We start from the raw sequence: 13,430 nt of genomic DNA on the forward strand, positions 1-13,430 counted from the left end.
TATACAGCTAATTATTTTAAAGTGTATGTAAGCCTACAATATTTTTTTCAATAGTTTGCCACCATGCCTGACTGTATACAATGTTCTTAAGCAAATAGATTTTTGTGAATTTATTGCAAATCTATATATCTGGAGATCCTACCAGTAAAAGCACTTCCTCTTGGGGCTGACAACTCTGTTGGCCATTAGGCTGTCTATAAAGTTTATCAGATGGGCCTAACATACCCGAGTTCAGTTTACAGGACGTTCAGCGAATATATCACCAGTTTGAATTTAATATTTGAACCTGATTGAAGTCAATGGGAGCTGAATCTGTAAAATTAATTATCCCCAGTTTAAAGGCAAGGTATTGGCAAAAAAAGACATGGGGGCTTGGCTTTGTCTTGGGGTACAAATACAAAAAAACAAGTTTTTAAAGTACAGTTTTGTGAGGAGCGATGTATTTAGTATTGCTTAACCACTTGCCTACTGGGCACTTTTACCCCCTTCCTGCCCAGGCCAATTTTCAGTTTTCAGCAATGTCACATTTTGAATGCTAAACAAAGACAGGTCATTTAGAAAAAAAAAAATTTCATAGTTTGTTTTGCAAACAGGTCATTTTTATTCTTCACTCATGTGCGCTGATGAGACTGCACTGATGGGCACTGATGGGCATTGATGAGGCGGCACTGATGCGCACTGATGAGGATGCACTGATAGGCGGCACTGATTGGCACTAATAGGTGGCACTGATAGGCGCTGATACGTGGCACTGATAAGTGGCACTGATGTGCACTGATAGGCGACACTGATGAGTATGAATAGGTAGCACTGAAAGGCACTGATAGGTGGCACTGATGGACACTGATAAGCAGCACTGATAAGTGGCACTGATGGGCACTGATAGGCGTCACTGATAGGTGACACTGATGAGCACTGATTGGCAACACTGATGAGCACAGATTGGCAGCACTGGTGGGCACTGATTGACAGCACTGGTGGGCACTGTTGGGGCTGCACTAATAATCAGGAAACTGATAATTAGTGTCCTGATTATCAGTGTATATGTCCCTTTAACACAAGCCAGTTATGCGCTTTCCTCTCCTCATGCTGTTAGCATGAGGAAAGGAATGATGATAAACAGCTTGTGTTTACATCGGTATCAGCTGTCATTGGAAACAGCTAATCACATGGTAAAGGGCCGCTGTGATTGTCCCTTTACACTAATTTGTGATCAGCTCTGTCCTAAGGATACCACAAGGGGCACCCAGGCAGCGCGATCACAGGAGTATTTCCATGGATGCCCTCCTTGCTAAGTAAGCCCACACAGTAGCCATCTTTCGGTTATAGTGTAGGCGGGAGCAGGTTAAAATGAAGAATTAAAAATGCAAAATTTGTCTGTAAAGTGGCAACATATCTATGATTAGAGATGGTTCCGATGTTCGAGTCGAACAATGGTCGACTCAAATATCGGGTGTTCGTTTGCTCGCAAACAAACTGAACATATGGGGCATTTGCGGCAATTTTCCTTGTCAAAAGAAGTTTATTGAGTATACAATGTTATAAAGATACATAAAGTAAGTTTACAAGGATCTATAAAGTAAGCTCATTGTTTTACAGTAGGGTTTATATAGGTAAATATCATGAAATTTCAAATATTAAACATTGGGTTCACGTAAACCTAAATTAAAAATATATATATAATTTCCTTAGTTACTTTTGTAGGTATTTAAATGATTTATACCTATTATACATATTGTTTACAAGTAGAGTGTATATAGGTCAAATAAATTCTGATAATGAGCTTTAATCGTAAGGTGGAGAAAAGAAAAGAGAAAGAAGAAAAAGGGTTGAAAGATAGAGGTATGGTCCACAAGGTTGTCCCGCTCGTCAGTTTATTATTCTTTTTAGTTCTCTTTGAAGCCTTAGAATGGGTGTCTCTGTAAGTCATTTAATCTGTTACCATGGCAACAGGACAGAGTCATTGAAGTTTGACAGGAACTGTTGTTTTATCCAAGGATGCCAAAGTTTTTCAAATTTTGGAATTTGATTTTGATTGATGGCTACCATCTTAGCATGGGACATTGTATTATTCATTCTGTGAATTGTTTCTGCTAGTACCAATGTAGGAGATTTCCATGCCTTGGCCACTGTTTGTTTTGCAGCCGTTATTAGTTGGATCATAAGTTTGAATTGAGAGAGTGTTAACCATTCCGGTTTTAGATTAAGTAAAGTTAAATATGGATCTGGTTGTATTATTTTTTTAAATATTTTAGATGCAATCACGAAGACTTCCTTCCAGAAGGTTTGGATTACTGGGCACGTCCACCATATGTGTAAATATGTGCCTATTTCTGGGCATCCTCGAAAACAAAGAGCTGAGGTATCAGGTGAATATTTTGCCACTCTAGTGGGTACAAGGTACCAGCGAGTTAGGACTTTATAATTTGTCTCCAGTGCTAAGATGTTGGGTAAAGATGACTTAGATGTGAGCCATATGTTAGACCAGTCCGTGTCTTCTAAAGTTCGTCCCAGGTCCTCCTCCCACCTCTGAACGTAAGAGGGTCTATTAAGATTTGCTACTCCATATAATTGATTATAAAGTGATGAAATTGTACCTTTAGCAAATGGATCTTTTGTACAGATTGATTCAAAAATGGATAATTGGGATAATGGTGTATCCCCCTTTAGGAATGCTGTATAGAAATTTTTGATTTGGAGATATCTAAATATCTCAGAGTTTGGTAGATCATATTTTTCTCTAAGCGATGGGAATGAAAGGAATGATTTAGATGCTATGAAGTCATTTAGTGTCTGAATGCCTGATGTTGTCCAAGCTTTAAAAGAGTTTGGGTAGATCCATGCCGGATAAAAGGCCGGATTTCTGATAAAAGAGAGGAGAGGATTTTGTGGAGATTGTAACTGATATTTGGTTTTTAGTTTATCCCAGAGAGATAAGAAGTGTTTAGTTATGGGATTATGAATTTTAAAGCGGTCTTTAGGATCAAGCCATAATAAATTTGATATTAATAGAGGGTCATTTTCTGAAGCCTCTATAAATACCCATAATGGGATTTCCTGTTTTGCATGGTATTTGGACAGACTGGCCAAATGTGCTGCTCTGTAGTAGTTAGTAAAATTAGGGTATCCCAGGCCTCCTTTATTTTTGGGAAGATGTAGTGTGTGTATAGGTATACGTGGTTTAGAAGAGCCCCATATAAACGAAGTTGCTCTTTTTTGTACTATTCTCAAAAAATAGGAAGGAATTGGAATAGGGAGGACTCTGAATAGATAAAGCAATTTGGGTAGAATAGTCATTTTGATTGCATTAATCTTCCCTATCCAGGATAAAGGAAGTTGCGACCATTGTTTTATTAGATTTGTGATCTGTCTTAATACAGGAGGATAATTGGTTGAGAATAAGTCAGAATGAGATGCTGTTAAATGAATTCCAAGATATGGGATTGATTTTTCTGCCCATGTGAATGGGAGTGCAGCCCTGGCCGGGATCAATTCCATGTTTGTGAGTGAAATATTAAGCATTTCTTAGGATTAATCATAAGGCCGGATAGGGCTGCAAATCCATCAAGAGCTGGTATTAAGTTAGGACCAGAGACCTGTGGTGATGATAGAAAAAGTAATATATCGTCTGCAAATATACATAATTTGTGTGTAATACCTCCTACTTCAATGCCAGTTATAGTTTGGTTTGTTCTGATGTATTGGGCCATGGGTTCGAGTATAAGGGCAAATAATAAGGGAGATAATGGGCAACCCTGTCGGGTACCTCTTTTGATATTAAAGGCTTCAGATTTGTATCCAGCATATTTTATGTAGGCTTTGGGTTTATTATATAATGCTTTGATCCATGTTAAAAAGTGGGGTCCAAAACCCAATTTTTGTAATGAATATTGCATATATTGCCAGGATACTGTGTCAAATGCCCTCTTAATATCGAGAGATAGAAAACATAAAGGGATTTTCCGTTTTTTTAGCAATATGTGCCAATAACACTGCCCTGCGTATATTATCGCCTGCCTGTCTATTTGGCATGAAGCCTACTTGATCTCTATGTATTAATTTTCCTATAATGCTATTGAGGCGTTTTGCTATTATTTTTGCTAATAATTTAATATCGAGGTTTAACAGAGAGATAGGCCGATAATTCACACAGGAAGTATCATCAGAAAGGGGTTTTGGGATCATACAAACAATTGCCATTAGTGTTTCTTGACGAAAAGAATGTCCATCTAGAAGTTTGTTAAAAGTTTCAGTGAGAATGGGAGAGAGTATTTCTGAGAATGTTTTATAGTATAAAGCCAAGTAGCCGTCTGGGCCTGGTCTTTTGTTAAGTTTTAGGTCTTTTATGGCGTTAGCAACTTCATCTATAGTTATAGGCTCATCCAAACTGATTTTTTGATTCTGAGATAACTCAGGTAAGGTTATTTTTGAGAAGAAGGATTCAGCCTCTGTAGGATTAAATTCATTGTTTGTCTTGTATAAAGTTGCGAGATGTGAGTGAAATTTGTGGACTATTTTAACTGGATTACAAGTGTAAACATTTTTTGATAATTTCAAACGTATTGGTTTGAAAGACTTGTTAGTTGAATTTAATGCCCGAGCCAAATATGTACCTGGTTTGTTTGTATTCATGTAGAAATTGTGTTTGGAGCGTTTGAGGGATTTATCAACTGACTCAGTGAGAAATAGATCGTATTCCAATCTAGATTTTTCCAGATGAGATTTTGTACTCTGAGATGGATTATCTTGAAATGATATGTAGGCTGCATTAAAATTGAGTTCTAGTTTTTTTGCTAAATTTTTGCGTTCCCGTTTAAATAGTGCCATTTGTCTTTGTATTGTACCACGCAAGACAGGCTTATGAGCTTCCCACAGTATTATTGGGGAGATGTCTGTTGTATTATTAATTGATATGTATTCCTTTAAAGCTTGTTCAATGGCCATCTGATGTAGTGGGTGTTTGAGCATTATGTCGGGTAAGTACCACGTTGGGTCATGCGCTTTTGGTATGGCTGAGGCTATAGTAGTGTATACTGCATTATGGTCAGACCACGGAATCGGAATTATATCTGATGAAATAATTTCTGGTATCATTCCTATTGTTAGAAAAATATGATCTATTCTGGTGAAGGTTTGATGAGGGTGCGAGAAATAAGTGAATTTCTTTTTCATTGGGTTACTTTCTCTCCACGAATCTACCAGATTGTATTTGGAAAGAAGTTGAGAAAAAGGTAATCTAGAGGTTATTTTGGATGGTGTAAAAGGTGATTTATCTAGAAATGGGAGGAGGACCTGGTTCGAATCCCCGCACATTATCACTGTTCCTATTTTGTGTGTATTAATCACTTGTAATATATGTGAGAGGAATGGTGTAGGTTGTTTGTTAGGAGCGTAATAGGAAATCACTGTGATTGCTGTATCCATTATATAACCCATGAGTATCAGGTATCTACCTTCTGGGTCTTTAATTTCTGATGATAAGGTGAATGGTGTGGATTGGTGAAATGCAATTAGAGTTCCCCTTTGCTTGGTACAGGCAGAAGCCGTGTAAATTTGTTGATAAAAAGGAGAAATATATTTTGGAGTAGAATCTTTGGTGAAGTGTGTTTCTTGGAGGCATACTATGTGAGCCTTCTTGTTATGGAAAGTACGGAAGGCTTTGGTCCTTTTTTGAGGGACATTTATTCCCTGAACATTCAGGGAAAGTATATTCAGTGGTGCCATGGCAATAGATCAAATAGTTTTGACTTACTTTTTGTTATGCACAGCTGACTGCGCAGATCAACCTGTGTGGACTGAAGAGATGAATAGATAGAAAAGAAACCAGTGAATTCTGGAGTAAAGAGTAAACAAAAAACATATGAGATTAGATGATACATTGTATAAATTATTTTTTGCAAGTAATCACAATTTACCCGTGAAAGAGAATAAATATCTCTCTCAGGGGAATAAGTGCCTTCGTCACACTCCCACATAATATGGTTTGGAGAATGAGGAGGGCTAATGGGGGTACACGGATCTTCCGCTTACAGGAGAGAAGTGCTATGTCAAAAGACATCAAAATGATGTTTCATTAATTGGAGTGCAGAATATAGTTTTTGTTGAAATTATTCATTCCAGGGTGGTTGTATATGGTTAGTCTTGCCCTAGGCTAAATAATTCAGTTACAAAGGTACTGTTAATAACTTTGGTATTGATGAAGATAGTTTGAATTATTTTGGGATTTTAACCCTTTTAGAGTAAACAATTACATATTTTATTCATATGTAACGGTTTAGATATGTTAACTCATAAAATTGAGGTTGTATTGCTTCAGATTAGAATAAACAAAAACATAGTTCTAGGAACTAGTTAGGTAATAATATATTTGTTTTAAGAAAAGAAAGAAAAAGCTTCCATTACTTCTGGATTATTGAACATATTTGTCCTAAAAAGTAATAAATCTATTGTTATTACCTGATAATATATAACTGAACAAGAATTTCCTTATTTCACTTATATATTCTAAGGCTATATGAATCAGAAGTAATAAGAAATATAACTGGAATGTAACATGATCCCACACAGCGTGTGACTATCAGAATGCAGTTACATTCAGTTATAAATACAGGTTTTTTATAGAGAACCATCTCTTAGGATAATAAATGAAGAGATATCAGGAATTAGGATGTCAGTCCATTGAATCTTCTTGGTCCATGGATGATGTGGCATAACGGCCTCTTTTGTGAGAATGATGATTCCCATTTTGTTCTGAAATTTTCTGGGTGCTGCCTGAAGGTGAAGATGATGCCATTCTTCTGCGTGTGGGAGTGTTGCTGCTTGTGGGTTCTGTCAGATTTAATTTTAAAAGGGTTTGTTGTAGTTTATCTGCTGATCTGCTTCTGTAAATTTTACCTTGGTAGTTAAATCTGACTGAAAAGGGGAAGCCCCATTGATACATAATGTTGTGGCGTTGCAGTTCCATTAGTTGGGGTTTCATGGATTGTCTTTTAGTAATAGTAAGGTGGGATAGGTCAGCAAAAATTTGATAATTGTGTCCTTGAAAATTAAGTTCCTTTTTTTCTCTTGCAGCAATTAGTATTTGTTCTTTCGTTCTGTAATAATGAAATTTTGTGATTATATCACGTGGGGGTCCATCTTTCTTTTTGGCTGTGAGGGCTCTGTGTACTTGTAATTTCAATTTCATCCATTTTTATTTCTAAGGCTGCGGTGCGGTTTCCCAGCTCTCTTATTTCTTTGGTTAGGCTTTTTGTTATTTGGTCTGAGGTTTGTTTTAAAGCCTTATGAAGCATCTTTTCAAATTGTAATAATATTACTGAGGATGCTGAGGAGGCTTGTGGAGAAGTTTGTGAGAGGATTTGTTCTGTATCTGACTCAAATGGAGAGTCTTGCTGTGACATTTTCTGTCTGTGAGAGCGCCCTGATGCTGTATCTTGTGAGGTGACTGGAGCTGCTTCAGCTGCAGTGAGTGCCTGTGAGCTCTTTGTGAGGTGATTTTTATTTCTGCCACGGTTTCCTCCCAGTACCATATTTCCTGCCCAAACTTTCACAGTTTGTTCCCTGGGGCAAAAAGGTTCAAATGGATACCTTTTGAGCCTGCAGGCTCCGCTTTATCCTTCTCTTCTCTCCTCAGCGGTGTGGAGCTCTAACAATGCATGTCTGCTCCACTAGGCTCCGCCTCCATTTGCGGCAATTTTGAACGCTGCAGAGCTCCCCATAATGCACTGCAAGATCGCAGTGCATTAATGGCTGCTGATTGGCCAAAGCATGCACCTGACCTAAATAAAAAGGGAAAAACTACCACGCTGAATAACACACAAAAAGTACCTTATACAAATATTGATAATAAATTGTGATAAAAAAAAATAATATAGTGAAAAATAGGATGAAGCAAAAGCAGCCACTCAAAGTGAAATACACACACTAAACAACAATAAATATAAATGAGCAGCACTGTGAATAACTGTATAGTTGTGAAAATATACCAGTGTAAATTGGATAAATAAATAAATAAACCCCAATTCAAATGGATAACATAGTTCCTAAATCAAAACCATAAGGTGTATGGTAAGCAGTCCTATCACATTAAATAAAGTCCAGACGGATAAAGTGAAAAGGCATAGGCACAGGCCCCAGTCTGAAGGCAGGAATGCAGATAAAAAAGTGGATCCTTCACCGCACCACTGCGATACTAAAATTGAAATGCGCGCTTACTAAACGGCAATCATAGGGGGCTTGCGACCTTAACCCGGTCAGGGCCTTTCATAGGATGGAGACAACGGCATGCCACTTCAAATAACTTGGAATAATACCCGCTGTCCACCATGTTTTTATGCCTCTACCACATTGTAAGTGTGATTTTAATTTGTTTTAATAAATTTAAACCAGGATTACGCTATGTTGTTCTCCTCTTTCTTTTCCGGGTATCTCTAATGAGAACAACCCCCAGCTAGGAGTTTATCATCCCTATGCTAGAGTGATTGCCTGGTACTTGGTGGACAGCGGGTATTATTCCAAGTTATTTGAAGTGGCATGCCGTTGTCTCCATCCTATGAAAGGCCCTGACCGGGTTAAGGTCGCAAGCCCCCTATGCTTGCCATTTGGTAAGCGCGCATTTCAATTTTAGTATCACAGTGGTGCGGTGAAGGATCCACTTTTTTATCTGCATTCCTGCCTTCAGACTGGGGCCTGTGCCTATGCCTTTTCACTTTATCCGTCTGGACTTTATTTAATGTGATAGGACTGCTTACCATACACCTTATGGTTTTGATTTAGGAACTATGTTATCCATTTGAATTGGGGTTTATTTATTTATTTATCCCATTTACACTGGTATATTTTCACAACTATACAGTTATTCACAGTGCTGCTCATTTATATTCATGCAGCTGACCTGCATACTTTGGCCAATCACAGCACGATCTGCTGTGAGAGCCATGACTGGCCAAAGGCAGGATGCCTTTACTCAATCATGGTTAAGGGGTCTAATTGCACACCCCATGCTATATAAGGCTGTTCACAAGGTGCCCGTGTATAGTGTGATAATAACATGGAGAGGAGAACTTGAGCTAGATTAGGCAGGTTAGTTAGTGGCGTGTAGGCAATTTAATATATATATATATATGTAGTGCAGTCAGTGCAGAGTATATAACAGTACATTGAATTGGTTAAGGGGAACCCTATGACAGAATTAAGAAATAAAACGGCCTTGGGTCCCCCTCAAAATCCATACCAGGTTCTTTGGATCTGGTATAGATTTTGAGGTAACTTCACACCAAAATGTAAAAAAAACAGCGCGGGCTCCCCCTCAAAATCCATATCAAGCCCTTTGGTAACTCCATGCCAAAATTGTAAAAATATTGCCGTGGGGTCCCCCCAAAATCCATCCATCTTATCTGAGCAAGCAGCCTGGCAGGCCGGGAAAGGGGGGGAGAGTGAGCGCCCCCCTCCTGAACCATACCAGGCTGCTTGCCCTTAACATGGGGAGGGTGCTTTGGGGGTCCAGTGGTTGTGGGGGTCTGCAGGTGGGGGGAATCTGGAAGCTTCCAGAATCTGGAAGCTCCCTTTAACAAGGGGTCCCCAGATCCCAGCCACCCAAGTGAATGGGTATGGGGTACATTGGCCCCACCCTTGCCTATATAACAGCTGTCACAGCCAAAAGACAGCAGTCGCTGGTAGGCCTCCCATGGAGGTGGAGTTTTTTCCTTTTGTTTTTCTATTTTTGGGGTCCATCGGGCGGTGTGATTGAAGATGGATGGACATTGCAGGGAACTTTCTTTTTTTTTTTTTTTAATAAAGGAATTGTCAAAAACTATCTATTGTGGTTTTTACTTTTTGACACTTTTTTGTGAATGGGTAGGGGTACAATGTACCTCTACCCATTCACATGGGGGGGGCAGAATGTGGGGGCCCCCTTGTTTAACGGAGCTTCCATATTCCGATAAGTCACCAACCCGAAGACACCCACAACCACCGGCCAGGGTTGTGGGGATGAGGCCCTTGTCCCCATCAACATGGGAACAAGGTGCTTTGGGGGTTACCCCAAAGCACCCCCCATATTGAGGGCAAGCAGCCTGGTATGGTTCAGGAAGGGGGGTGCTCGCTTACCCCCCCTTTCCTGGGCTGCCAGGCCGCTTGCTCGGGTAAGGGACTGGTATGGATTTAAAATTTTACATTTTGGTGTGGAGTTCCCCTTAAAATCTATGCCAGACCCAAATGGCCTGGATTGTATTTTGGGGGGGACCCCACGCTGTTTTTTTAAATTTTGGCACGGATTTCCTCCTAAAATCCATACCAGACCCCAAGGGCGTGGTATGGGCTGGAGGGTACCCAAGCTGATTTTTTTTCCTTGATTCTTCATCTATATTAGCCGGAAACTGGCAATACACTACAGCCGCGAGCAAGTTTAAATGACATTTTTTTCCTTTAGAAATGTAATTTTGCCGTGGCACTGTTGTACACATCACACAGATGTGCCACTTTACAGGCAGACTAAGGGGACCCCCAGCTACGATATTTAAAGGAATATTTCATTTTTTTTGTTTCACTTTAAGTATTATTAAAATCACTGCTCCTGAAAAAATGGTTGTTTTCAAAACTTTTTTTGCATTGATACATGTCCCTTAGGGCAGTACCCGGGTCCCTATACACTTTTTATGGCAATAACTTGCATTTAAGCCTTTAAAATTAGCACATTTGATTTTTCATGTTTGTGTCCCATAGACTTTAATAGGGTTTGCATGTTCACACAAATTTTTTGCCTGTTTGCATGTTCTGGTGCGAACCGAATCGGGGGGTGTTCGGCCCATTCCTATCTAGGATGCATACAAAGTACTTCAGTAAAAGGATTCACAAAAAAGGAAAACATGCCATTTAAATTCCTGGTACTTTACATTTCTTTGTAAGTGTTTTTTATTTTGTAAAAAAAATTGAATGAAGACTTCCCAAAATACATACTGTACCAGACCCTCATCAAGGAGGATGTGGCTCTGGTATGTATTTTGCGTGGGTCCATATACCATTTTTTTTTTTCCAAAAAAAGAAGCTGGATGGGAAAAGTAGCTTTTTGGCAATTTTTTTGTCAATATTGCTGTAAAAAAGTGTTCCCACCTTTTCGAAGGCCAGACCCTTCAGATCTTGTATGGATATTGGGGCCCCATGCAAAAAACCCAGAAAACATGTTGTGGGGACCCCCATGAAATTAATATCAGACCCTTCTGATCTTCTACAGATTTTAAGAGGGAATCCCATTGTGTGGATTTTTAAAGGGAAACTCCACCCAAAAAATAGCATGCCCGCTTAATGAGGGGGTTCTGGGTTGCTGAGGAGAGGGGCTCTTCCCCACAACCTTGGATTCGTGGTTGTGGGGGGATTTATCAGAATTTGGAAGCCACCTTTCAGATAAGGGGCCCTAGATACTACCCCCTTCATGTGAATGATTAACCACTTCCATACCAGGCACTTTCCCCCCTTCCTGGCGAGGACAATTTTTAGCTTTCAGCGCTGTCGCACTTTGAATGACAATTGCGCGGTCATTCAACACTGTACCCAAACTAAATTTTTTATCATTTTCTTCCCACAAATAGAGCTTTCTTTTGGTGGTATTTGATCACCTCTGCGTTTTTTTAATTTTTGCGCTATAAACAAAAAAGACTGTCAATTAAAAAAAAATGATGGGCACTGATAGGCGGCACTGACGGCACTGATAGGCGGCACTGATGGGCACTGATAGGCAGCACTGATAGGCAGCACTGATGGGAACTAATAGGTGGCACTGGATAGGCAGCACTAATGAGGAGTTACTGACAGGCATTACTGATGGGGCACTGATTGGCACTGTTGTGGGCACTGATCAGCACTGTTGTGGGCACTGACAGGCATTTATTATGGGGACAGGCTGGCAGGTGTTGGGCACTGATTGGCGCCCTTTGATGGGGGCGGTGCTGATAATCAATGTGCCGATTATCAGCACAGACCCCCCCAACAGGGAGAGCTGCCGATCGGCTCTCCCTGTCAGCGTGAACCGAGGAAAGCTGTTTATCGGCACTTCTTGGTTCACACTGTGATCAGCTGTGATTGGTCACACCAGGCCACCTGTCATGTTTTTATTAATGTCCCCATAGTGATTGGTCACAGCTGATCATGTGGTAAAAAGCCTTTATCAGAGGCTTCATACCACGATCGAAGTTGCTGTGTGTCAGACTGACACACAGCACCTCAGATCACCATGCTGCATGTCCCCGCCAGCATGCGGTGGCTGTTATATCCTGATCACGTCATATGACGTCTGGTCAGGATATCACAACCACTTTGCCACCGTCATTCTGCTATATGGCGGTGGTTAAGTACATGCATGCATTCACAAAAGGGAGAGAGATTAGAATACCTCTCATATTTTTATTAATGTCCGCATCCCCATTAGGGACAAGCTCTCTATTTGCTCTGTTTACCATTATCACCAAAAATTAGAGTAAAAAAAATCTTGAATTTTAGGTTGTCACCAGGACAAAATAGAAGTGTAAATTTCCAGTGAGGACGATAGTTCTTCTGGCTTAGACTTCAGGTCTACTTAAAACATACACACAAAGTAAAGATACACCAGCATTCTGTGTTGTCTGCTTAAATAAAACCATTTACATGTCACACTTTTAGGCTGTAAATTTAAAGCTAAAGTAACTTTTTTTTTGCAATACACATACACAATAATAGTACAAACTGTACAAAATTACAGAAGGTAGAAACTAAAAACGTACAAAAACAGGTGTTTACAGCATGATACAGGTGGTTTATAGTAGTCCATTATGAGGATAATGATACAAGGACAAATAATGAAAAGACACTCAATTAAAGGAGGAGGAAATGGCAAACCTATTAAGTACTCAATATTAAAGGGCTATCCAGCTGTCAAAGCACTTCCATGCTCTTTCAAATTTCGGTAGTGTATTATCTCTGATAGCGAGGGATTTTTCATATGTGTAATGAAGCACCACCAGCTAAAGTAACTTCTAATGTCCTGTACACACGAGTGGCCTTTTTGACTGGACTGGTCCGACGGACCGAATCCGGCGATCAATCCGACCGTGTGTGGGCTTCTTTGGACCTTTAGTGGACTGTTTTTGACGAAAATCTGACGGACTTTAGATTTGGAACATGTTTCAAATCTTTACATCGGAACTCTGCCGGACCCAGTTCCTATCAAAAAATCTGCTCGTCTGTATGCTAGTCCGACAGACGAAAACCGACGCTAGGGCAACTATTGGCTACTGGCTATGAACTTCCGTATTTTAGTCCGGTCGTACCTCATCACGTACGAATCCGTCGGACTTTGGTGTGATCGTGTGTAGGCAAGTCCGTTCGTTCGAAAGTTCATTGGAAGTCCATCAAAAGTCCATCGAAAGTCCGTCGGAAAGACTGTCAGACCTTTGTTGCAG

General features: G+C 39.9%; 1 protein-coding gene across 1 annotated transcript in view; it reads left to right on the forward strand.

The window, feature by feature from the left end:
• Positions 1-13,430, forward strand: part of GALNTL6 (polypeptide N-acetylgalactosaminyltransferase like 6) — a 2,428,129-nt gene that overhangs the window by 1,659,549 nt on the left and 755,150 nt on the right. The window lies entirely within an intron of this gene.

This window comes from Aquarana catesbeiana, linkage group LG01 (assembly GCF_042186555.1).
Source record: "Aquarana catesbeiana isolate 2022-GZ linkage group LG01, ASM4218655v1, whole genome shotgun sequence".
In the NCBI taxonomy this organism is placed as follows: Eukaryota; Metazoa; Chordata; class Amphibia; order Anura; family Ranidae; genus Aquarana; species Aquarana catesbeiana.